We start from the raw sequence: 26,917 nt of genomic DNA, 5'->3' as shown, positions 1-26,917 counted from the left end.
GGACTTGTTGTATTAGTCCATCTATACTGACCTCCATCAGGTTGCAAACTGAATATATTTTTTTCTGCATCTACCTCTGAAAAAATATTGGGCTTCTAGCTGTGTGTGGGACTTGTTCTATTAGTCCATCTATACTGACCTCCATCAGGTTGCAAACTGAATATATTTTTTTCTGCATCTACCTCTGAAAAAATATGTGGCCTTCTAGCAGTGTGTGGGACTTTCTCTATTAGTCCATCTATACTGACCTCCATCAGGTTGCAAATTAAAAATAATTTTTATCTGCATCTACCTCTGAAAAAATATTTGGCCTTCTAGCAGTGTGTGGGACTTTCTCTATTAGTCCATCTATACTGACCTCGATCAGGTTGCAAATTAAAAATAATTTTTATCTGCATCTACAGTACCTCTGAAAAAATATTTGGGCTTCTAGCTGTGTGTGGGACTTGTTCTATTAGTCCATCTATACTGACCTCCATCAGGTTGCAAATTGAATATAATTTTTATCTGCATCTAGCTCTGAAAAAATATTTGGCCTTCTAGCAGTGTGTGGGACTTTCTCTATTAGTCCATCTATACTGACCTCCATCAGGTTGCAAATTGAATATAATTTTTTTCTGCATCTAACCCAGCCAATAGTTTTGGCCTAATACCATAGTTTGGCCACTCAGCTCTGCTCGGTTCCCATCCATTGTTTTTTTGTGCAAACAACTCCAGAGTTGTGAATTAGTTAACCACCAAAATGAGTGGAAAAAGGCCTGCTGCTGGTGGAAAGGGGAATAGGCGTGTTGGGAAGGGGAAAAAAGGTTGTGTCTGTGGGGTAGGTGTTAAAGCAACAGTAACATCTGCAGAAGAAAGACCATCTTCCAGCCAAACTAAAATGTCTACTTCTTTTAGCGGCAATGTGATAAGATCCCTTTCTTACGGCCACGCCAATCGCTACAAATTCCAGATGAGGCACAAAAACAGCAGGTGCTTCAACGGATATCAAGTGCTCCTTTAAGTGGGCTCTCCTCCACATCAACTTCAACATCACAAATACTCCAGTCCTCAAAGGTGTCACCCCAATCGCACTTGCTTCCTCACAGCTCCCAAATCTCCAGCTGCCCGTCTGAGTATGAGGTAGAACAGATGGTTGAGTCTGCAGAGCTGTTCACTCATACTATAGCCTGGGAATCAGAGGTCGACTCCAGCGCTTCTGTGAATCCAGACGAGGAAATGATCTGCACTGATGCCCAGAATCTTTATGAGTCGGATCCAGGACCAGACGCAGAAGGTTCTGACCATAATGTAGACCCTCATTCCCAAACTGTAACTCCTGTTGGTGGAGACAATGAGGAAGACGATGATAAGACTCAAATACCTGATTGGAGCGACAACTTTAGTTTTTTGTCAGGGCAGGAACAGGTTGGCTCTGAGGACGACGGGTGTGATAACGCACAGGGTGATGATGATGAGGTTGGAGATCCCACTTACTGTCAACCCACAGTCAGCCAAGAGATGAGGTCAGCAGAGGAGGTGGAGGAAGATGCTAGTGACGACGAGGTCAGGTTGCGCCTTCCTGGACAGAGACGTAGTACTGAAAGCACGTCAACAACTGCATCCTCAAACACAACTCTGCCTCTCACCACAAGTCGTGGTGGCTCTTCAGGTCGCATGGGTGCTAAGGCTTGCATAGCCTGGGCATTTTTTCAGATCGATAAAGATTACCCAACTCGTGTTATCTGTAACATTTGTCAGCAAAAGCTAAGTAGAGGCCAAAAAATACATAGTTTGAGTACTTCATGCATGAACCGGCACATGGATATGAAGCATAAGTTGCAGTGGGAAGCTCAGTGTGCTACAATGCGGCCTAGCCGGCCGGGCCAACCACCGTCTGCCATATCTTGTGCATCCGCGGCCTCTTCATCCTCTGTGACTGGGGGGACAGCAGTCACACCTATTTTGGGGCGCAGACCTGCCACCTCTTTACCCGCAACAGCCAGCGTGATTGGCAGGTCATCATTTTCTTTGGAGGTGGTAACACCAGCTGGTGTTGAGCGCTGTCCGACATCGATAGCACCACCTTTGGATCAAGGCAACCTAACATGTCCGCCTGCATCTTCCTCACAGACCGGCAGTTTGCCGGGGACACCCTTATCAACCCCGTCTAAGCACAATAGCCAGCCCTCGGTCCCTCAGATGTGGACAAGTAAAAGACCATTTCCTCCTAGCCATGAGAAAGCTAAGAGGTTGAATTTCACCATCTGCAAGCTCTTGGCTACAGAAATGCTGCCTTTCCGCCTGGTGGACACAGAGGATTTTCGAGACCTTATGTCCGTCGCAGTGCCCCAGTACCAGATGCACAGTCGGCACTACTTCTCAAAGAAAGGTGTGCCTGCGCTCCACCAGCATGTCGCACACAACATCACCGCTTCTTTGAGAAACTCTGTCTGTGACAGGGTGCATTTCACCACAGACACTTGGACGAGTAGGCATGGACAGGGGTGTTACATGTCGCTGACTGGGCACTGGGTAACTATGGTGACAGCAGGACAAGGGGCTGCTCTCCAAGTCTTGCCGTCCCCACGAGTTGTGCGTCAATCCTCTTTATGTCAAAGTTCCTCCACTGCTTCTGCCTCCTCAACCTCCTCTCGGTCTTCCACCTGCACCCAAAGCCAGTCTGGTCATGCCACAAGCTTTCTAACTGCGCAGAAGGGATCCTGCACACCTCCTTACTATGCTGGCAGTAGGGCTAAATGTCATCAGGCGGTTTTTACATTGAAATGTCTGGGAAATGTGAGTCACACAGCTGAGGAGTTGTGGTCAGCTCTGGAGAACCAATTTCATGAATGGTTGTCTCCACTGGACCTGAAACCAGGGAAGGCCGTGTACGATAATGCTGCAAACCTGGGTGCGGCCCTTCGCCGGGGCAATGTCACACACGTGCTTTGTATGGCTCACGTGTTGAACCTGGTTGTCCAGCAATTTTTAGCCCACTATCCCAGACTAGATGGCCTTCTGCAGAGGGCACGGTCGCTGTGTGCTCACTTCCGCCGTTCGCATCCCGCAGCTCAGCGACTTACATCTCTACAGAAGTCGTTGGGCCTGCCACTTCACCGGCTAAAATGCGATGTGCCTACCCGGTGGAATTCAACTCTGCACATGTTGCAGCGACTGTGGCAGCACCGACAAGCCCTGGTGCAATACGTTCTGACGTATAGCCTGGGCCAACGAGATCCAGAGGTGGGGCAAATCACGCTGGAGGAGTGGTCTCAGATCAGGGACCTATGCACCCTTCTGCACAGTTTTGAAATGGCGACGAAGCTGTTTAGTGCTGACGATGCCATTATCAGCATGACTATTCCGGTGATTTACATGCTGGAGCACATGTTAAACAGAATTCGGAGTCAGGTGGTGGCACAAGAGGAGGTGGAGGAAGTAGAGGAGGAGGAGTTGTATGCGGAAGGGCTAACATCTGCAAGGTCCAGACGGTCGGCAGCACCAAGGCGGCAGGCATGTGAGGGTGGGGGAGATGGTTTTACCAGGGCGCATGGTAGCAGCCAAACTAGTGAGGAAGGTGCAGGAGCCCAGGAAGAAGTGGAGGACGAACTGATGGAAGACTCATCAGATGAAGGAGACCTTGATCACATTTCTGTTGTGCGAGGTTGGGGGGAGAGGACAGAGGAAGGAAGCATGATTGATACCTCTCCACTAGAGATGAGCGTTGTTCTACTCGAACTGTTCGCCAATCTCAAATTCGAGCTGTTTTGGGCGGTGTTCGAGCCGTTCGGCGAACACGAACAATTTGAGAAAAATTCGGCTGTTCGAGGTTATGTTCGATAACTGTTCGTGCACCAAAATCATAACTGGATTTTTTCTCAGTAATGATGAAAATTAATGTTAATACGCAGTTTGAGTGTACAGCGGGGTGGGGGGAGGGGCAGGGGATGGATCTCTGCAGGAACAATGAAGATCTCCATTTTTTTTTTCTCTTTCCCGCATTTACAGTGGGGAGGTGCAATCTGTCAGCCTATCAGCAGCGCACACACGGAGCGAAGTGCTTTTTTTCACACAAGCAAGGGCATGTGTCATTGGCAGTGTATGTCACATGTCCTTGCCCTATAAGACAAAGCCATTTTCCCCGTCGCCACCATTTTCTCACTGCTGCAGCTGCGTGTTAGACGGCACCGCTGTTGCTGTGTGCTCTATACCTTGTTAATTTCAAGCCAATTTTCGCACAAATCTACAGATAGCTTGGGAGTAGGGAATAGTTGTGATTGCAGTCCTTTTAAGGACTAGGTTACAGCATTTCCTATGACTTTTATCAGGCAGGTCTGTGCTCTTAAATAGATAGGTTGTGGGAGTAAAGACTAATTGTAATTGGAGTCCTTTTCAGGACTAGGTTACATCAGTTCCTATCAGTTTTTGCCAGGCAGGTCTGTGCCAGTGCTGTGCAAGTTTTTTTCACAGCATTTGGCTGAATCTAGCAAAGCTAATCCTTTTTGGCCTATTGCAGAGTGTGTTAGTCAGTGGAGTAGCCTATCTGTGTTGCAAGATATACCACCTGTGTATAGAATACCAATTTTTTTACTGCACCTAGTGAAGTAAAATCTTTTGGGCATAGCATCATTCTATTAGTCCATCTATACTGACCTCCATCAGGTTGCAAATTGAATATAATTTTTTGTCTGCATCTAGCTCTGAAAAAATAATGGGCATCTAGCTGTGTGTGGGACTTGTTGTATTAGTCCATCTATACTGACCTCCATCAGGTTGCAAATTGAATATAATTTTTATCTGCATCTAGCTCTGAAAAAATATTTGGCCTTCTAGCAGTGTGTGGGACTTTCTCTATTAGTCCATCTATACTGACCTCCATCAGGTTGCAAATTAAAAATAATTTTTATCTGCATCTACCTCTGAAAAAATATTTGGGCTTCTAGCTGTGTGTGGGACATGTTCTATTAATCCATCTATACAGACCTCCATCAGGTTGCAAACTGAATATATTTTTTTCTGCATCTACCTCTGAAAAAATATTGGGCTTCTAGCTGTGTGTGGGACTTGTTGTATTAGTCCATCTATACTGACCTCCATCAGGTTGCAAACTGAATATATTTTTTTCTGCATCTACCTCTGAAAAAATATTGGACTTCTAGCTGTGTGTGGGACTTGTTCTATTAATCCATCTATACAGACATCCATCAGGTTGCAAACTGAATATATTTTTTTCTGCATCTACCTCTGAAAAAATATTTGGCCTTCTAGCAGTGTGTGGGACTTTCTCTATTAGTCCATCTATACTGACCTCCATCAGGTTGCAAATTCAAAATAATTTTTTGTCTGCATCTAGCTCTGAAAAAATATTGGGCTTCTAGCTGTGTGTGGGACTTGTTGTATTAGTCCATCTATACAGACCTCCATCAGGTTGCAAATTAAAAATAATTTTTATCTGCATCTACCTCTGAAAAAATATTTGGGCTTCTAGCTGTGTGTGGGACTTGTTCTATTAGTCCATCTATACTGACCTCCATCAGGTTGCAAATTGAATATAATTTTTATCTGCATCTACCTCTGAAAAAATATTTGGGCTTCTAGCTGTGTGTGGGACTTGTTCTATTAGTCCATCTATACTGACCTCCATCAGGTTGCAAATTGAATATAATTTTTATCTGCATCTAGCTCTGAAAAAATATTTGGCCTTCTAGCAGTGTGTGGGACTTTCTCTATTAGTCCATCTATACTGACCTCCATCAGGTTGCAAATTGAATATAATTTTTATCTGCATCTACCTCTGAAAAAATATTTGGCCTTCTAGCAGTGTGTGGGACTCATTGTATTAGGCCATCTATACCAAGCTCCACCAGCTTTGAAATTAATAATAATTTTTAGCTGCATCTAGCCCTGAAAATAATTTTTCCCAATAGTGGTAGCTATAGAAATTTGGGGCGCGCGCCTGGCTAACAACAATATACGCTTCATAACACAAAACACCAGCCTAGCACACTGCATTAATAAGATGGCATCATCGTCTCTCCCAGTGCTAGGCCTACTACGCAGGCTAGTATTCCTGTGCCTAAAACACAATGTATGGGTCCGCGCTAGCCACTATGCTGAGGGGTATAAAGCTGCTGCTAACGCTTTATAACAATTCAATTGGCAGATTTTCACAGAGCTCTTCCACAACGCCCACCCTCCCTATGGGATCTAGTGGAGAATAGTTGATGCTATTAATCAGAGCATCAGTTGCCCCGTCAACGTGGCAAGCATACGGTAAGGCATGGGAAGAGTGGACACGACTAGTAGCAGGCAGACGGGTTGACCAATGTGAACAAGCCAGATCACAAGTCACCATAGAATTTCTCCACCAGCTAATGATGAGGGGCATATCAGGGGCGTCAGCGCAGCGGTGTCTGACCGGAGTAGCATTTCACTTCCAACTACTGAATTGGGGAGATGTGACAAAGATTCATCATCAGACAATCCATAAAAGGGTGGAAAAGGGGTCAGCCAAGTCAGGAATGTAGACGTCCCGTCCCGTGTCACTAAAACTGATTTCTCACATCTTATCCCTAACACCATTAACATGACACTCACAATTTGAAGCAACACTAATGTCTACTGCATTTGTGATCGCCTTCTTCGGGGCGCTATGTATAAGCGAATTAGTCCCTCAATCCAAAATTACCACCAGTGGACGCTTATTACACCAGGAAGTAGTCATAGCCAATAATGCAATACGTGTACGCATACACCAATCGAAAACGGTTCCAGCGGGCAGGGGTACTTGGGTACTTCTACAACCCACAAACGGTACACTGAGTCGGGTAACAATAGAAAAAACATATCTAACCATCAGATCACAAAGTAATTTCTTCGTATCACACATTGATGGAACGCCATTATCAAGATACCTGTTCCAAGCTATTAATAAATGCATAACATCGGCAGGGAACCACCCCAAAGATTACGGGACACACTCATTCCGCATAGGTGCGGCCACGGAAGCAGCAAGAGCAGGACTGTCAGAAACGGAAGTTCAGAGGATAGGGAGATGGCGATCCACGTGTTTGGCGAGATACATAAGACCGGACTTGTTATCCTAACGTGGTTTGTTTCTTTTACAGGTGACACTAAGCCAACAGTGTGAGTGATAGGCCACTCGTATATATATTGGGCACAAAAAAGGGCGAAAGTCCGCCCAGGCGGGAGGAAATTAGAGTTTCATAACACGTATTTCAACTGGAGAGGTATTAGAGGCCTGCTATGGCCACAGGTACTAATGGAGGTAATCAAGGTAGGGAGAGAGGCAAGAGGTCCGGTCATCTTAGTTATACAGGCCGGGGGAAACAACCTAGGTCATCACAAGAGCGCATAACTAATGGCAATAATGAAACTAGACACTGAGCGCTTCAGAGAATTTTTCACAAAATTAGCTATAGTATGGTCAGAGATTGTGCCGATAGCGGTATGGCGAGGTGCGCGAGACATCACGGCCATCGAATGGACAAGGCGGGTAATAAATATTCGGATGGCAAAATTTAGAAGAGACAGAGGTGGTGTAGTGATGCGACAGACAACTGGAAGGAGATAAAGCAGGCCTCATACGGCCCGACGGTGTTCACTTAATAGATATTGGACTGGACATATTCCTGTCAGGACTCCAGGACGGAGTGGAACAAGCGTTAAGAATGATGGGTGGGGGTCAGAGTCCTGCATACGAGTACGCTGGATCCTCCGTGGCCTGGAAATAGAAAGGACACGTTGGAGAGTTACACTTGTTGGCCAACTTGCCGGAGTGGGGACCCAGGGCATGCTGCAACAAGCTGAATTATTTTAGAAATAAAATGCCTTTCTAATGGAATGAGTATAAAGAGTTAATAAAGCTGTGACCCGATCCTCACCCATCCAGTTGTAAGAGTTACATTATTGGGTTGTCCATGAAAGGGGGGCGGTAGGGGGGCTGAGCATCTGGGTTTGGTTGGGGGTCCCCACAGTCTGCCTAGGCTAGATTAATTTAAAAATTCTTATTAGATACACAGGCGGTGCAGCTTGCTTCGCAGCTGGGCTACTACGACCAAAGTATTGCCTAGGCTAGATGCAGTTAAAAATTCTACGCTGACTAGCAGACACTGAAGATTTGGAGCAGACCTCTGAGTAAACAGCTCTTCAGACTCAACCATCTGTGTTACCCCAAGCCATAGTGTATGTAGTTTCTTACAGTTAAAAGGGGGGGGTGCGACCCAACCCACCTGGAATTGACGATGCCAACGTCACGTAAGACACAGCAAGGGGACTCCCAAAATTGTGGCACAGACACCACTTAACCCTAGAACGCATACCTGTGGCCTTGCAGGCCCGCCCAGTTAATTGTTTTCTATTTTCTGCAAGATTACTTTAGTTAGAATTTTGAAACTCTAGGTATTCTTCATGTATATAGTTGTTTGTCATTTGAGTTTGAGTTATTCCATGTTATTTGCACACGGGCCTAAAGGGCCCCAGGTATGTGAAAGTGTAGATTTTTATGGTTATGCGTTCAAGGGTTAAGTGGCATCAATTGCCCCACTGTTGCTTAAAACGGTTGGTGAGGTGATTTTACCAAATCCCCAAGCTTTTAGTCTCCCAAGGATGACACAGGGGTAGAAATGTCCTTGCGAATCCATGATTTGATCATCTTTATGAACGTGAGTCTGTCTACATTCTCAGTGGACAGCCGCGTGCGCTTATCTGTCAGCACACCACCAGCAGCGCTGAACACACGTTCAGAGAGAACGCTGGCAGCATGGCATGACAAGATCTCCAAGGCGTGAGTGGCGAGCTCCGGCGATTTTTCAAGATTGGAATACCAAAATGAGCAAGGGTCCAGTGACACAGTCATGGCTTCGATGTTCACTTGGAGATTCTCCTGTACCAACCTCTCTAGGCATTGACTATGTGTCAGACTTCTTCTCTCCTGTGGCCTTGTAAAGGATGGTCTAAAAAAGTGGTGAAACGATTCCACAAAATTGCTGTTACCAGCAGATACTGTGTTACTGTTACTGTTTGAGTGATGAAGACTCGACAGTCCCACCGTTGGCAAGTTAGAACTGTGAGATTCACTACTAGAGATGAGAGTTGTTCTACTCGAACTGTTCGCCAATCTCAAATTCGAGCTGTTTTGGGCGGTGTTCGAGCCGTTCGGCGAACGCGAACAATTTGAGAAAAATTCGGCTGGTCGAGGTTATGTTCGATAACTGTTCGTGCACCAAAATCATAACTGGATTTTTTCTCAGTAATGATGAAAATTAATGTTAATACGCAGTTTGAGTGTACAGCGGGGTGGGGGGAGGGGCAGGGGATGGATCTCTGCAGGAACAATGAAGATCTCCATTTTTTTTTTCTCTTTCCCGCATTTACAGTGGGGAGGTGCAATCTGTCAGCCTATCAGCAGCGCACACACGGAGCGAAGTGCTTTTTTCCACACAAGCAAGGGCATGTGTCATTGGCAGTGTATGTCACATGTCCTTGCCCTATAAGACCAAGCCATTTTCCCCATCGCCACCATTTTCTCACTGCTGCAGCTGCGTGTTAGACGGCACCGCTGTTGCTGTGTGCGCTATACCTTGTTAATTTCAAGCCAATTTTCGCACAAATCTACAGATAGCTTGGGAGTAGGGAATAGTTGTGATTGCAGTCCTTTTAAGGACTAGGTTACAGCATTTCCTACGACTTTTATCAGGCAGGTCTGTGCTCTTAAATAGATAGATTGTGGGAGTAAAGACTAATTGTAATTGGAGTCCTTTTCAGGACTAGGTTACATCAGTTCCTATCAGTTTTTGCCAGGCAGGTCTGTGCCAGTGCTGTGCAAGTTTTTTTCACAGCATTTGGCTGAATCTAGCAAAGCTAATCCTTTTTGGCCTATTGCAGAGTGTGTTAGTCAGTGGAGTAGCCTATCTGTGTTGCAAGATATACCACCTGTGTATAGAATAACAATTTTTTTACTGCACCTAGTGAAGTAAAATCTTTTGGGCATAGCATCATTCTATTAGTCCATCTATACTGACCTCCATCAGGTTGCAAATTGAATATAATTTTTTTCTGCATCTAGCTCTGAAAAAATATTGGGCTTCTAGCTGTGTGTGGGACTTGTTGTATTAGTCCATCTATACTGACCTCCATCAGGTTGCAAACTGCATATATTATTTTCTTCATCTACCTCTGAAAAAATATTGGGCTTCTAGCTGTGTGTGGGACTTGTTCTATTAATCCATCTATACAGACCTCCATCAGGTTGCAAACTGAATATATTTTTTTCTGCATCTACCTCTGAAAAAATATTGGGCTTCTAGCTGTGTGTGGGACTTGTTGTATTAGTCCATCTATACTGACCTCCATCAGGTTGCAAACTGAATATATTTTTTTCTGCATCTACGTCTGAAAAAATATTGGGCTTCTAGCTGTGTGTGGGACTTGTTGTATTAGTCCATCTATACAGACCTCCATCAGGTTGCAAACTGAATATATTTTTTTCTGCATCTACCTCTGAAAAAATATTGGGCTTCTAGCTGTGTGTGGGACTTGTTGTATTAGTCCATCTATACTGACCTCCATCAGGTTGCAAACTGAATATATATTTTTCTGCATCTACCTCTGAAAAATATTGGGCTTCTAGCTGTGTGTGGGACTTGTTGTATTAGTCCATCTATACTGACCTCCATCAGGTTGCAAACTGAATATATTTTTTTCTGCATCTACCTCTGAAAAAATATTGGGCTTCTAGCTGTGTGTGGGACTTGTTGTATTAGTCCATCTATACTGACCTCCATCAGGTTGCAAACTGAATATATTTTTTTCTGCATCTACCTCTGAAAAAATATTGGGCTTCTAGCTGTGTGTGGGACTTGTTCTATTAATCCATCTATACAGACCTCCATCAGGTTGCAAACTGAATATATTTTTTTCTGCATCTACCTCTGAAAAAATATTGGGCTTCTAGCTGTGTGTGGGACTTGCTGTATTAGTCCATCTATACAGACCTCCATCAGGTTGCAAACTGAATATATTTTTTTCTGCATCTACCTCTGAAAAAATATTGGGCTTCTAGCTGTGTGTGGGACTTGTTGTATTAGTCCATCTATACTGACCTCCATCAGGTTGCAAACTGAATATATTTTTTTCTGCATCTACCTCAGAAAAAATATTTGGCTTCTAGCTGTGTGTGGGACTTGTTCTATTAATCCATCTATACTGACCTCCATCAGGTTGCAAACTGAATATATTTTTTTCTGCATCTACCTCTGAAAAAATATTGGGCTTCTAGCTGTGTGTGGGACTTGTTGTATTAGTCCATCTATACTGACCTCCATCAGGTTGCAAACTGAATATATTTTTTTCTGCATCTACCTCTGAAAAAATATTGGGCTTCTAGCTGTGTGTGGGACTTGTTGTATTAATCCATCTATACTGACCTCCATCAGGTTGCAAACTGAATATATTTTTTTCTGCATCTACCTCTGAAAAAATATTGGGCTTCTAGCTGTGTGTGGGACTTGTTGTATTAGTCCATCTATACAGACCTCCATCAGGTTGCAAACTGAATATATTTTTTTCTGCATCTACCTCTGAAAAAATATTGGGCTTCTAGCTGTGTGTGGGACTTGTTGTATTAGTCCATCTATACTGACCTCCATCAGGTTGCAAACTGAATATATTTTTTTCTGCATCTACCTCTGAAAAAATATTGGGCTTCTAGCTGTGTGTGGGACTTGTTCTATTAATCCATCTATACAGACCTCCATCAGGTTGCAAACTGAATATATTTTTTTCTGCATCTACCTCTGAAAAAATATTGGGCTTCTAGCTGTGTGTGGGACTTGTTGTATTAGTCCATCTATACAGACCTCCATCAGGTTGCAAACTGAATATATTTTTTTCTGCATCTACCTCTGAAAAAATATTGGGCTTCTACCTGTGTGTGGGACTTGTTGTATTAGTCCATCTATACTGACCTCCATCAGGTTGCAAACTGAATATATTTTTTTCTGCATCTACCTCTGAAAAAATATTGGGCTTCTAGCTGTGTGTGGGACTTGTACTATTAATCCATCTATACAGACCTCCATCAGGTTGCAAACTGAATATATTTTTTTCTGCATCTAGCTCTGAAAAAATATTTGGCCTTCTAGCAGTGTGTGGGACTTTCTCTATTAGTCCATCTATACTGACCTCCATCAGGTTGCAAATTGAATATAATTTTTTTCTGCATCTAACCCAGCCAATAGTTTTGGCCTAATACCACAGTTTGGCCACTCAGCTCTGCTCGGTTCCCATCCATTGTTTTTTTGTGCAAACAACTCCAAAGTTGTTAATTAGTTAACCACCAAAATGAGTGGAAAAAGGCCTGCTGCTGGTGGAAAGGGGAATAGGCGTGTTGGGAAGGGGAAAAAAGGTTGTGTCCGTGGGGTAGGTGTTAAAGCAACAGTAACATCTGCAGAAGAAAGACCATCTTCCAGCCAAACTAAAATGTCTACTTCTTTTTAGCGGACAATGTGATAAGATCCCTTTCTTACGGCCACGCCAATCGCTACAAATTCCAGATGAGGCACAAAAACAGCAGGTGCTTCAACGGATATCAAGTGCTCCTATAAGTGGGCTCTCCTCCACATCAACTTCAACATCACAAATACTCCAGTCCTCAAAGGTGTCACCCCAATCGCACTTGCTTCCTCACAGCTCCCAAATCTCCAGCTGCCCGTCTGAGTATGAGGTAGAACAGATGGTTGAGTCTGCAGAGCTGTTTACTCATACTATAGCCTGGGAATCAGAGGTCGACTCCAGCACTTCTGTGAATCCAGACGAGGAAATGATCTGCACTGATGCCCAGAATCTTTATGAGTCGGATCCAGGACCAGACGCAGAAGGTTCTGACCATAATGTAGACCCTCATTCCCAAACTGTAACTCCTGTTGGTGGAGACAATGAGGAAGACGATGATAAGACTCAAATACCTGATTGGAGCGACAACTTTAGTTTTTTGTCAGGGCAGGAACAGGTTGGCTCTGAGGACGACGGGTGTGATAACGCACAGGGTGATGATGATGAGGTTGGAGATCCCACTTACTGTCAACCCACAGTCAGCCAAGAGATGAGGTCAGCAGAGGAGGTGGAGGAAGATGCTAGTGATGACGAGGTCAGGTTGCGCCTTCCTGGACAGAGACGTAGTACTGGAAGCACGTCAACAACTGCATCCTCAAACACAACTCTGCCTCTCACCACAAGTCGTGGTGGCTCTTCAGGTCGCATGGGTGCTAAGCCTTGCATAGCCTGGGCATTTTTTCAGATCGATAAAGATGACCCAACTCGTGTTATCTGTAACATTTGTCAGCAAAAGCTAAGTAGAGGCCAAAAAATACATAGTTTGAGTACTTCATGCATGAACCGGCACATGGACATGAAGCATAAGTTGCAGTGGGAAGCTCAGTGTGCTACAATGCGGCCTAGCCGGCCGGGCCAACCACCGTCTGCCATATCTTGTGCATCCGCGGCCTCTTCATCCTCTGTGACTGGGGGGACAGCAGTCACACCTGTTTTGGGGCGCAGACCTGCCACCTCTTTACCTGCAGTTTGCCGGGGACACCCTTATCAACCCCGTCTAAGCACAATAGCCAGCCCTCGGTCCCTCAGATGTGGACAAGTAAAAGACCATTTCCTCCTAGCCATGAGAAAGCTAAGAGGTTGAATTTCACCATCTGCAAGCTCTTGGCTACAGAAATGCTGCCTTTCCGCCTGGTGGACACAGAGGATTTTCGAGACCTTATGTCCGTCGCAGTGCCCCAGTACCAGATGCCCAGTCGGCACTACTTCTCAAAGAAAGGTGTGCCTGCGCTCCACCAGCAGGTCGCACACAACATCACCGCTTCTTTGAGAAACTCTGTGTGTGACAGGGTGCATTTCACCACAGACACTTGGACGAGTAGGCATGGACAGGGGCGTTACATGTCGCTGACTGGGCACTGGGTAACTATGGTGACAGCAGGACAAGGGGCTGCTGTCCAAGTCTTGCCGCCCCCACGAGTTGTGCGTCAATCCTATTTATGTCAAAGTTCCTCCACTGCTTCTGCCTCCTCAACCTCCTCTCGGTCTTCCACCTGCACCCAAAGTCTGTCTGGTCATGCCACAAGCTTTCTAACTGCGCAGAAGGGATCCTGCACACCTCCTTACTATGCTGGCAGTAGGGCTCAACGTCATCAGGCGGTTTTTACATTGAAATGTCTGGGAAATGTGAGTCACACAGCTGAGGAGTTGTGGTCAGCTCTGGAGAACCAATTTCATGAATGGTTGTCTCCACTGGACCTGAAACCAGGGAAGGCCGTGTGCGACAATGCTGCAAACCTGGGTGCGGCCCTTCGCCGGGGCAATGTCACACACGTGCCTTGTATGGCTCACGTGTTGAACCTGGTTGTCCAGCAATTTTTAGCCCACTATCCCAGACTAGATGGCCTTCTGCAGAGGGCACGGTCGCTGTGTGCTCACTTCCGCCGTTCGCATCCCGCAGCTCAGCGACTTACATCTCTACAGAAGTCGTTGGGCCTGCCACTTCACCGGCTAAAATGCGATGTGCCTACCCGGTGGAATTCAACTCTGCACATATTGCAGCGACTGTGGCAGCACCGACAAGCCCTGGTGCAATACGTTCTGACGTATAGCCTGGGCCAACGAGATCCAGAGGTGGGGCAAATCACGCTGGAGGAGTGGTCTCAGATCAGGGACCTATGCACCCTTCTGCACAGTTTTGAAATGGCGCCGAAGATGTTTAGTGCTGACGATGCCATTATCAGCATGACTATTCCGGTGATTTACATGCTGGAGCACATGTTAAACAGAATTCGGAGTCAGGTGGTGGCACAAGAGGAGGTGGAGGAAGTAGAGGAGGAGGAGTTGTATGCGGAAGGGCTAACATCTGCAAGGTCCAGACGGTCGGCAGCACCAAGGCGGCAGGCATGTGAGGGTGGGGGAGATGGTTTTTCCAGGGCGCATGGTAGCAGCCAAACTAGTGAGGAAGGTGCAGGAGCCCAGGAAGAAGTGAGGACGAACTGATGGAAGACTCATCAGATGAGGGAGACCTTGATCACATTTCTGTTGTGCGAGGTTGGGGGGAGAGGACAGAGGAAGGAAGCATGATTGTTACCTCGCCACCAACACAACAGGGACTTGGTGCTCCTGGATGCGCAACACACATGAGTGCCTTCTTGCTGCACTACCTGCAACATGACCCTCGAATTGTGAGAATTAGAAATAATCCTGACTACTGGGTTGCCACACTGTTAGATCCCCGGTACAAAAGTAAATTTGCAGAAATTATTCCTGCCATAGAAAGGGATGCACGCATGCAGGAGTATCAGCAGAGACTGTTGCAGAATCTTACATGTGCTTTTCCACAAAATACCAGTGGTGCACGTAGTGAATCTCACAGTTCCAACTTGCCAACCGTGGGACCGTCAAGTGTTCAGCACTCAAACCGTAACAGAACCACAGTATCTGCTGGTAACATCAATTTTGCGGAATCATTTCACCACTTTTTTAGCCCATCCTTTGCAAGGCCACAGGAGACAAGAAGTCTGACACATAGTCAACGCCTAGAGACGATGGTACAGGAGTATCTCCAAGTAAACATTGAAGCCACGACTGTGTCACTGGACCCTTGCTCTTTTTGGGCTTCCAATCTGGATAAATGGCCGGAGCTAGCCACTTACGCCTTGGAGATCTTGTCATGCCCCGCAGCCAGCGATCTGTCTGAACGTGTGTTCAGCGCTGCTGGTGGTGTGCTGACAGATAAGCGCACGCGGCTCTCCACTGATAATGTAGACAGACTCACGTTCATAAAGATGAACAAATCATGGATCCGAAACGACTTTTCTACCCCTGTGTCATCCTGGGGAGAGTAAAAGCTTGATGATTGGTTAAAATCACCCTACCAACCGTTTTAAGCTTTCAAATTACTAATCATGTTTATCTGTATCTTGGCTGGAAAATAATTTGGGCTTTGTAGCAGTGTGCAGCACTGATTCTATTAGGCCATCTATAATAAGCTCCACCAGATTTAAAATTACTAATCATGTTTATCTGTATCTTGACTGGAAAATAATTTGGGCTTTGTAGCAGTGTGCAGCACTGATCCTATTAGGCCATCTATACTAAAGCTTCACCAGATTTAAAATTAATAATAATTTTTAGCTGCATCTAGCCCGGAAAATAATTTTGGGGCTCCGAGATGCGCAAGGCACATAAGTGCCTTCTTGCTGCACTACCTGCAGCATGACCCTCATATTGTCAGAATTCGAAGTAATCATGACTACTGGGTTGCCACACTCTTAGATCCCCCAAACTTTTCGATCAACCTTTTCATTTTAATAAAGACCAAAAAAATGGTCATTTTTGAAATTATAAGCATTAGCAGGTTGTTAGAAACTGAAATCAAACAGTTTTCAACTCAAAACTTTATTCTAGGTGATGTTACATTTTCACATAGGACCCCTTGTTCGAAAGGAGCTTCTGAACTCTCTCGTCCATTGAATTTGTCAGGTTTTGGATGGTTTCTGCTTCAATTGTTTTGCATGAGGACAGAATACCCTCCCAGAGCTGTTGCTTAGATGTGAACTGCCTCCCGCCATCATAGACACTCCTTTTAATGATGCTCCAAAGGTTCTGAATGGGGTAGAGGTCAGGGGAGCATGGGGGTCACACCATAAGTTTGTCCCCTTTTATGCCCATATCAGCCAGAGATGCAGATGTTTTATGTGCAGCATGAGATGGTGCATTATCATGCAGAAAAATGATCTTGCTGTGAAATACACGGTTCTTCTTCTTGAACCATGGCAGGAAGTGCTGTTTGAGAAAATCCACATACATTATGGAGTTCATCTTTAGCGCCTTCAGGGATCCTAAAGGGGCCGACAATCTCTCTCCCCATGATTCCAGCCCAAAACATTACTCCACCTCCTCCTTGTTGGCGCTGTAGCCGTGTTTGCGTGGGGTGTCCATCAACCAGCCATCCTCCACTCCATCCATCTGGACCATCGAGCGCTGCACGGCACTCATCCGTGAACAAAACAGTTTTGAAATCAGTCTTCATGTAATGTTTGGCCCACTGGAGCCGTTTCTGCTTGTGTGAAGTGGATAGAGGAGGTCGACAGGATGGCGTATGCACAGCTGCAAACCTCTGAAGGACCCTGCATCTTGTTGTTCGGGGGACGTTGGAGGCACAAGCAGCTTCAAACACTTGTCTGCTGCTATGACAAGGCTTTTTTGCCGCTGCTCTTTCAACCTGACGTAATTGCCTGTAGGAAAGAGTCCTCAATTTGCCTTTATCAGCAAGCACACGTGTGTACTGTGAATCAGCTACATACTTCTTGATTGCCAAGACACTTCATCCTGATCATCGCACAATGTTGATTATAGTCATGCCTTGACCTAAACACTCCATAATTTGTTGCTTCTCAGCAGCCGACATATCCTTTTTCTTTCCCATTTTGGCAGAAAATGTAGGCTGCTTAATAATGTGAGACAGCCTTCTTAAGTAGTCTTGCCTTTCATTGGACACACCTGCCAAACTAATTAGCACAGGTGTCTGCAATTGCTTACAGTGATATAAAGAGCCCTGACACACATCACCATCAATGAGTTTAACTGACAAACAAACAAATTCTTCCCTTATCACTCCTAAACACTTTTTGCATAATAATTTGGAACACAGTGTACATGTGCTTTTCCACAAAACACCAGTGGTTCACGTGGTGAATCTTACAGTTCTAACTTGCCAACCGTGGTCTGTATGGAGTTGTTCAATAAAGGGCCCAAAATTAAGATAACATAGATGGGAGAGGTCTCTATGAATAGGAATTCCTAAGTATTTGATACCCTGTGAGGGCCAGGCAAAGGGAAAGTTGGACTGGATGGAATCCTATATGGATTTGGGGAGGGAGACATCGAGGGCCTCAGACTTCGCTGCATTGATTTTAAAATTTGACCATGTAACAAAGTGATCTATTTCAGCCATAACAGCATGGATGGATATATGTGATTGAGTGATATATACTAGGACATCATCAGCAAATAGAGAGCACTTGTACTCGGTGCCTCCCACCTCAATCCACCTAATATTGGGGTTATGGCGAATTGATGAGAGCAGGTGCTCCGTCACTAGGATGTATAAGAGAGGGGACAGAGAACATCCCTGCCTTGTCCCATTGGTGATTGTGAAACGTGATGAAAATGTTCTGACGCGCCCCCTGGGCCTTGGGACACCCGGAGCCGGACCCTTTTTGGTGGATGCTGGTGGTTGTAGTCTCCGTGGCGGCAACCCGGTTCCGTGGCTCAGGGCGGTCAAACCAGTGGCGGAACTATTTATGTGGTTTTGATGTTTAAATGTCCGACTACGCCACCCGTGGATTGCGGTCAGAGTGAACCGCCGCTCCAGGGCAGACCGCTGAGGCTGGTGTTGTGGGTGCAGCAGAGCGTAGCATAACTCCCCACGGGAGGAGTATAGCCTCAGGGCAGTGTATGCGGAGGATGGGGGTGATGGTGCAGGGCAGCAGCAGTAATGACACGGAGTCAGTGATGCAGTCCAGGGCCTTTACTCACAGTTCTTATTATCCAGACCACGTCTGCAGGTAACGACTGCCCACGTCGTACTGTGCTCACCAGGTGAGGCGCTCAGACAACTCCCAGATAACTTTGGAGTGCTTCACAGGACCCCCTTTGTGTGTCCTTTGTCTGGCCTTTCTTACCAACCCTTCTGTCCGGCTGCCTCGGGCCTCCTCTTGGTAAACTTGGCGCCAATTTCCCTGACCCTATGTGGTGCCTTCCTAGCGGGTGTAGCGAGGGGCTGCGCCACATAAAATGTCACAGCCTCCTGTTTCTAGCTGAGGGTCGTTTCCTGCCTCCACTAGTTTCGGGGACCGGTCTCCCCCTTTGGCCTGACCCCTCCATGCAGGTGGATTCGGGCGTGCGGTGGCGACTCGCCCGTCCGCACCCCTGAGATCCCTTCGTTCCTCGTTCCTGGAGCCTTCTCCGCTCCTCTTCCTTCCTTCTCCCTCTTCCAGGCCTGGGCCTCTGTTACTAGGCCCGCCTCCGGAGCAGAGCTCATGCAGAGCCCCTGCTCCCTGCCACTAATGCTCAGACTTCTCTGCACTGAACTAAGATGGTGCCCACCTTTTATACTCCCTTCTCAATGCACCCAGGAACTGCTTCCTCCCTGCTCCTGCACTACAGGGTTCCCCTTCCTCAGTGTTCCCTCCCCCCACTCTAGCCAGGGACAGGGACTGTCGTGCCCATCTCAGGGGCATATTGGTCGCCCTGCCCCACGGCGATGTGGTGTAATGCATGCAGGTGTCGGGTCCTGATCCACGCTACATCCTTACCTGAGAGTGAGATATCACACCTCTGGGTGAGGTGCAATACCTCTGTAGCAACCGAGCCCTCAGGGTGCTACAGTTCCATTTATCTTCAGCCTAGGTGACGTATTGCGATACAGGGCCATGATTTTGGCTATAAAAGGGTCCCCTAGACCCCTACCCCAAGCTTTTTAAGAGAATCATATATGGCGTGCCAGGAGACTCTATGGAATGCTTTCTCAGCATCCAACGAGAGTATCTAATTACAAATTTTTAACTGCATCTAGCCCAGGAAATACTTTGTGCCTAGTAGCAGGGTCTGCTAGTCAGCGGATTATCCCGGCTGTTAAGCAAGCTACACCACCTGTAGTTTGGACACTTCATTTTTTCAAAGGAAATGCTTCGGGACCACGGGATACTCAGTGAAGAGCATCAGGAGGCACCCCAAGGCATAGGGGCTGGGACTGGCAGTAGGATGCCTTGCGGTGGACAGCCGAGCTCGATCCTTATAAAAGCTTTTTAACTGCAGCAGCTTTAGTGGACGCTACTGGAGCTGGAATTACGCGGCTGCTGGCATGAGACTTGCCCTCCAATAGATCCTTGTAAATGGATTTAAAGTGTATTTATTCAAATTAGAGAGACAATTTAAATTAAAAAGCTTAGAGCTGCCTCCACCACAGGGGGGCTCGCTCGACCCACCAGCGGACAGGCACCAGTATTGGGAGAGGGGGGCTGGCCGTCAGGGTTCACCGCGGCTCTGGCACAAACCCGGCGACACGGAGGTGGCACGGGCAGGAGCGGACTGAACGTGTCGGCTTCTCACTTTTTGGATTTTAGAAGGGCATGACATGCCTATATCTGTGTCTCCCCCTCCTTTTACTCCTCCACCTCTTTTCTTTTCGCATGACTATATGTACTTGTCACTTTTCCATGTGTTAGTTGTGTCTTCTGAGCAGTTTGTCAGCTTTTGGACACCTTTGAAGGTGTTTTCTATGTGTTTCTATGTGTTTTTGTTTGCCTGCCATTGGTTTTAACGGTGTTCGAAGGTGTTCGACGAACAGTTCGACGAACAGTTCGGCGAACACACGGGTGTTCGACGAACCGAACCGAACTCGAACACTACGGGGGTGGCTCAACACTAGTGACTAATAAAAAGTACAAACTAGTTCTTAAAGAGGTCATCTATTTTAGGCAATCCTTTTTCATTAGAAGTATCCGCTAAAAAAAAGTTGATCATAGGTTGTCCCAACTGAGGATCAGTAATAAATTTCTTTTGAGAAGCTCAGCAGTAAGTGCTTAATTCGCCCTGCACACCACCACGGGTAAAACTAAACATTACATTGGACCTATTGAAATCATTGGACTGTACAAATTAAGCATGGATGTGCCGTGTCCTCCAAAGTACAAATACCCTCTCTGTAATGCTTCTACACATTGACTAATTGATGAATATTCTGAATGACTGGAAATTCAAAACCAGAAATCCCTTTAAGTGACTGAAGCAATATGAAAAGTTCATTTTAGGATGCAGAATATAAAGGGCAAGGTGAAAAGGTTGATCCTACTCCATTTCCTCCCTGTGGAATTTCATCTGGCACAACTTTCTTCTCTCAACCATTATCTTGATGCCACTGCTTATGTCTAGGTCTTGTAGACAGCTAATTTGTCACATATACACAGTCACATCCTCCTGAAGTTTAAAGAAACGCATCTGTGACCCTGGAAATGAAACATCAAAGGGAAAATCACATCTAATGCCAAATTTACAGGAAGCCAATTGCATTATCGTGATGTATGATCATGAAGAAGAAAGAAGCAGAAGTTACATGGTGACAGAGAAAATCTATGGATTCCCTACACTATTAGTGGTCTGAAATCTAGTCAAAGGCCCTAAACTACGGAATAGTAACTCGTTTGAAGAATATTTTAGACTTAGCAATAAGATTACAGGTTGGGCTTGATGACCTTTTACATTTTTTAATAACAGTTTTATTTCCATTTATGGTAGGAGCTACCATGAATGGAAATTAAACTGTTATAAAAAAAAAGACACAACAAACTATAAAAGCAAAATGTTCATCTAATGATATGTTGCATGTTAACATTTTAGAGAATGGTTGGAACCAATTAACAGATCAGGACAAGGTCGCCTTCTCCATTTAGATGGCACCCTGAGAGGCTGAGCTGACCCACTGACATATCAAAAGAACCTCCAGTAGGCCCCAAAAATCCAACACCATTGCCCTTTCAAATTATTTCATTCACAAATAAACTTTAAGATTTTCCTACTGATATCTGCAGCTCTCTCATATATCCATTCCGAATGCCTACATCTAATCTATATAAACTGAGCAACCCTATCCAACTGTCTCTGGCAAAGCCCAATAATGAAAGATTGCAACTGAATGTTTACTGTCAGTTCTATGGCCTAGGTTGGTCCTTCCTTACATATAACATATATTTGAAAGCGCTTTACTTCATTTCCTTATGCCTGATCAGGAAGCTGAGCTGTTCATAAAGAAGTAACCTACTGCTTCATGCTGCCAAAAAGGAGCATGATACTGCAACCCATTAAACTGGAGGTCGACCCTCCAGGGCAAGAGAGGCTCTTTACAGCAACTTTCCATTCTAACTTATAGGTATCGCTCACGCAAGTGTATGCATTGGATGAGTGCTATCAGATGTTTTATCGGAGAGCACTCGGACCAATGTTACTCAATGGGGCAGTGCTGATGTACAATTTTTTTCACTGACAGAATCTGCCAGTTAAAAAAATCACAGCGTGCTGCGATTTCACTTTGAAATCGGATGCCACTCAACAATTCAAGTCTATGGGTGCGTAGAAAACATCAGACTGCACTCGGATGACATACATCTAAAATTAAGAACTAAACAGCTTTATGAATAAGCCATTAAAATTGTCCTACTGGTTTATGTTTGTAAACTCTGGGCAGACCTATACTAATCTAACACATACATGTTAGATAGAAGTAATGGAAAGATGCCCGAAGGCAAAATGTCTGCAAGACTACTCAAGGTTTGTTTGTGTCATTCAGGGCTAAGAGGTAACGTTTCTCTATGTGGAGAGTGACATACCGGCTCTGGCATGCCAAGGTAAGGAGGCTTATACGACAAGCAATGCTCCTCTGGGGAATTAAATGTGCAAATTGCCTCTTCAGAGAGGAAGAGGACTTGAACTCTATAGTGCCACCTATTGGAAGCAGTAATCCTACAAGTCACTATCGACCCTTTAACGAGCCTTGACATGACTTAGGATAAAAGCCAAATCAGAATTTCAATTTGCAGACACAGTGTTTCGGGGTATTGACCCTCATCAGTGCAAAGTGTGAGAACTGATTGACTAAGTGAGAGGCTCTAGACTGAGGTCTTTGCGGTAACGGTTCTCCTTGTGTGTCATTTAAAAAGATGAGACAAGTTTGCAAAGCACTTGAAAACTTAATATAGTAGGAGTCTTTTTAATAAAAATGGTGCAAAGATTTTTTACATTTTAGGTTTAACTAATTAAAGAAGGCATGCCCACCATTGACATGTTATGATCTGCAACATGTACTAAGGAAAGATAGGGGAAAGCTGTCCCTACAGTAAGACTAAGCTGAATCCCTACGATGTAGCGCGATACCTGTTCCTAGTGAACAGACCCACCTTAGTCCTCGGCTAGTCTGAACGAAGACCTATAGAATTAAGGGAGGGGTCCCTAAAATAACTAAGGACTGGAACAAAAAAGGGACACTTCCTAAACAGAAGTTGTTGCAGAACACAAAAAGACAAACTGACAAAAAGTACTAGAGGTCCCAGAGGACCAAGCGAACTAGACAGAGAAAAGGCACAGAAGCACCAGGCTAGAGAGACAGTAAAACAATGAAGTCCAGCACAGCCAGAAGGGCGGAGCTGGAATATAAAGGCAGATGGTCACGTGACCGCAAACCACAAGATAGATAAAACAAACAGGAGGGTTCTAACAGTACCCCCTCTTTTATGAGGATCCTCCGAATCCTCCAGGCCTATCTGGAAACCTCCTGTGGAAAGCTTTAACAAGCCTAGGAGCAGAGACATCATCCGTCCTTACCCAGGAGTTGTCTTCGGGATCGAAACCCTTCTAGGAGACAAGATACTGCAATCTCTATGCCATCTAGAATTCAAGATACGAGAAATTTCATATTCGCCGTCTTCCACCACAGGAGGAACTGTGACAGTGGCGTCCCTATCAGATACGTCAGCCTTTTTCAACAAGGAAACATGAAACACAGGATTAATCTTCCAGGAAGTAGGGACATCCAACCTAACAGCAGACGGGTTAACAACCTGAAGCACTTTAAAGCGCAGTTTTTTAGAGGGAATCCTCAACCGCAGGTTCTTCGAGGACAACCAAACCATGTCACCCACAGTAAACAAAACCTCTTTATGTTTCCTGTCAAAATACTTCTTGGACTTCTTGTTAGCCTCTTGAAGGTTACAACGTACATTAGTCCAAACTCTCTCCAAATCACCGGAAAAATTCTCCTCCTCCGGCACCGCCGACCCCAATTTGGAGAACGAACCAAAAGACAGATGTCTCCCAGTGCAACAAAAAAAAGGAGAACACCCAGCACAGGAGGATGTAAGATTGTTAAGAGCAAATTCTGTGAGAGGCAGAAACCCAGACCACACCTCTTGATTGTCAGCCACAAAACAACGTAAAAACTGTTCAACATCCTGGTTCTTTCTTTCAGTCTGTCCATTCGACTCAGGATGATAACCAGACGAAAATTACAAATAGACTCCCAACCTGTCACAAAAAGCACGCCAAAAGCGAGCCACAAACTTGGGTTCCTCTATCAGAAACAATATCCGTGGGAACGCCATGGAGCTTGACAATCTCCTTAACAAACGCCTTAGCGAGTGTCTTGGCGCAGGGCAACTTAATGAATGGAACCAAATGACACATCTTACTAAAACGGTCTACGACCACTGAGATGACAGTAAAACCCTCAGACACAGGATGATCAGTAATAAAATCCATAGTGAGATGCGTCCAAGGTGCACTAGGAACCTCCAGAGGGCAAAGCAACCCCGCAGCAGGAGTATGTGAAGCCTTTGACCTAGCACACACAGTACACTGACGCACCCACTTGATGACTTCCTACTGTCATCTAGGCTACCAAAAACTGCGACTGATAAGTCTCTTAGTCTCCGAAACTCCTGGATGACCTGCCAACCGAGACTCATGACACTCCACAAACAAATCTCTCCTAAAGGCTCTAGGCACGAACAACCTCCCATGGGGAGTGTTAGATGGAGCATCATCTTGAGCATTCAGAATCTCATTCTCCAAAACAGAGTCCAAAGCCGCCACCACAACTCCTTTCTGTAAAATGCTCTCCTCCTCCTCGGACCGACCGTAGAAGAGAAGCTGCGAGATAAAGCATCGGCTTTAACATTCTTAGAACCAGGGATATAGGTAACAGAAAAATGAAAACGAGAAAAAAAAAGTGCCCACCTAGCTTGACGGGCATTCAAGCGCTTGGCAGCATCCAGATAGATGAAATTCTTATGATCTGTGAAAACCTGAATAGGAAATCTAGCGCCTTCCTAAAAAAGATGCCAATGTTCAAACGCAAGTTTAATAGCCAGCAACTCCCGATTTCCAACATCATAATTCAGTTCGGTTTCCGAAATTTTTTTAGAAAAGAAGGCACAAGGATGTACTCCACCCTTGTTCTCCTGAGACAAAACTGCTCCGACTCCCACCGATGACGCATCGACCTCGACCAAAAAAGGCTTGGTCTCATCAGGCTGCATAAGGATAGGGGCCAAACTGAACCTCTCTTTGAGATACTCAAACGCTTCAATGGCCTCAGTAGTACACTGGGCCGTATTCGCACCTTTCCTGGTGAGATCGGTTAGAGGTTTAACAATTACACAAAAATTCTTAATGAATTTCCTGTAATAATTGGCAAAACCCAAAAATCTCTGTATAGAATTCAAACCAATAGGCCTAGGCCATTCCTGCACAGCCTGAACATTCACAGGGTCCATCTCAAAGCCCTCGCTGAGGACAATATAATCCAAAAAACTAATTTTCTGCACAGCGAACTCACATTTCTCCAGCTTAGCAAAGAGTGAATTATCACTCAATAACTGCAAAACTTCACGTACACTCTGCCAATGGGACTCTAGATCTGGTGAATAAATCAAAATATCATTCAAATACACAACCACATTCTTACCAATCAAAGGTCTCAGGATGTCATTAATAAGGTTCTGAAAAAATGCAGGTGCATTGGTAAGACCAAAAGGCATCACCAGATTCTCAAAATGACCTACCGGAGTGTTAAAGGCAGTTTTCCATTCATCACCCTCCTTCACACGTAACAAATTGTATGCCCCCCGGAGATTAATTTTGGAGAACCACTTGGCTCCCACTAACTGGTTAAACAAGTCAGTAATTAACGGGTAGGAATTGTGTACGGTAATCTTATTAATTTGACGAAAATCCAGACATGGACGTAAACCGCCGTCCCTTTTTTAACAATGAAGAATCCAACTGCCACAGGTGACTTAGAAGGTCTAATGTGACCAGCAACCAGGCTAGTCTCTATGTACTCCTCCAAGGCCTTTCTTTCAGGGATAGTCAGATTAAACAAGCGACTTTTGGGAAGAGTAGCACCCGGAACAAACTCAATGGCGCAATCATAATCCCTATGAGGAGGTAAAACTTGTGACTCCTCCTCCGAAAAAACCCTCCAAAAATCTTGAATAGGTACCGGTAATTCCCCTTTTTCCACAGCCGCAATGCGACCATTACAACATTTATCATAGCACTTCGGACTCCAAGACTTAATCACATTAGTAGACCAGTCCAATAAAGGATTGTGCAGTTTTAACCAAGGCAATCCTAGAACCACTGTAGAGGGCAAATTATCCAAAACAACCTAGTCCAAAATTTCTTGGTGAACTCCATTGATAGTGAGGGGAAATGCAGCAGTCTTGTGAGTAATACATTTCAAAGGAGTGTTATCAATTGCAACCACAGAAATAGGTGATGACAAAGGTTTGGATTTCAATTTAAGGTTTTCCAAAAACCCTTTATCAATCACATTAAGTGTTGAACCACAATCCACAAATACCTGAAATTCATTCAAATCTCCCTGCAGAGTAGTACTCCCAGAAAGAAATACTCCTGCAGAGCGTAAACAAGCTATACGGGCGTAACTGACCTTTTTTTTTCTTTACTTAAACGACGCTCACAATACTTAAAAAAATGGTCAGCTTTACCACAATAAAGACACAATCCCTTGGCGAATCTCCGGTCTCTTTCCTGAGAGCGGAGTGACATTGCCCCAACCTCCATTGGTTCCCCGCCATCAGAGCAGATTTTCTGGGGACATGGACCTAACATTACAGGAGTCTTTACCTCATTGAGCCTGCACCTCATTCTCCTGTCTATATGAACAGCTAACTGCATAGTTTCCTGCAGAGTCTCAGGTGCAGGGAATTCAATTAGCAAATCCTTAACCCTTTCACTCAGACCAGCAATAAATAAACATCTCAGCGCCGGATCATTC

Source organism: Phyllobates terribilis, unplaced genomic scaffold, assembly GCF_046119375.1.
Source record: "Phyllobates terribilis strain yellow unplaced genomic scaffold, ASM4611937v1 Scaffold_4__5_contigs__length_816908805, whole genome shotgun sequence".
Classification (NCBI taxonomy): Eukaryota; Metazoa; Chordata; class Amphibia; order Anura; family Dendrobatidae; genus Phyllobates; species Phyllobates terribilis.
The sequence above is the reverse complement of the archived record's forward strand: the minus strand, read 5'-3'. Positions refer to the sequence as shown.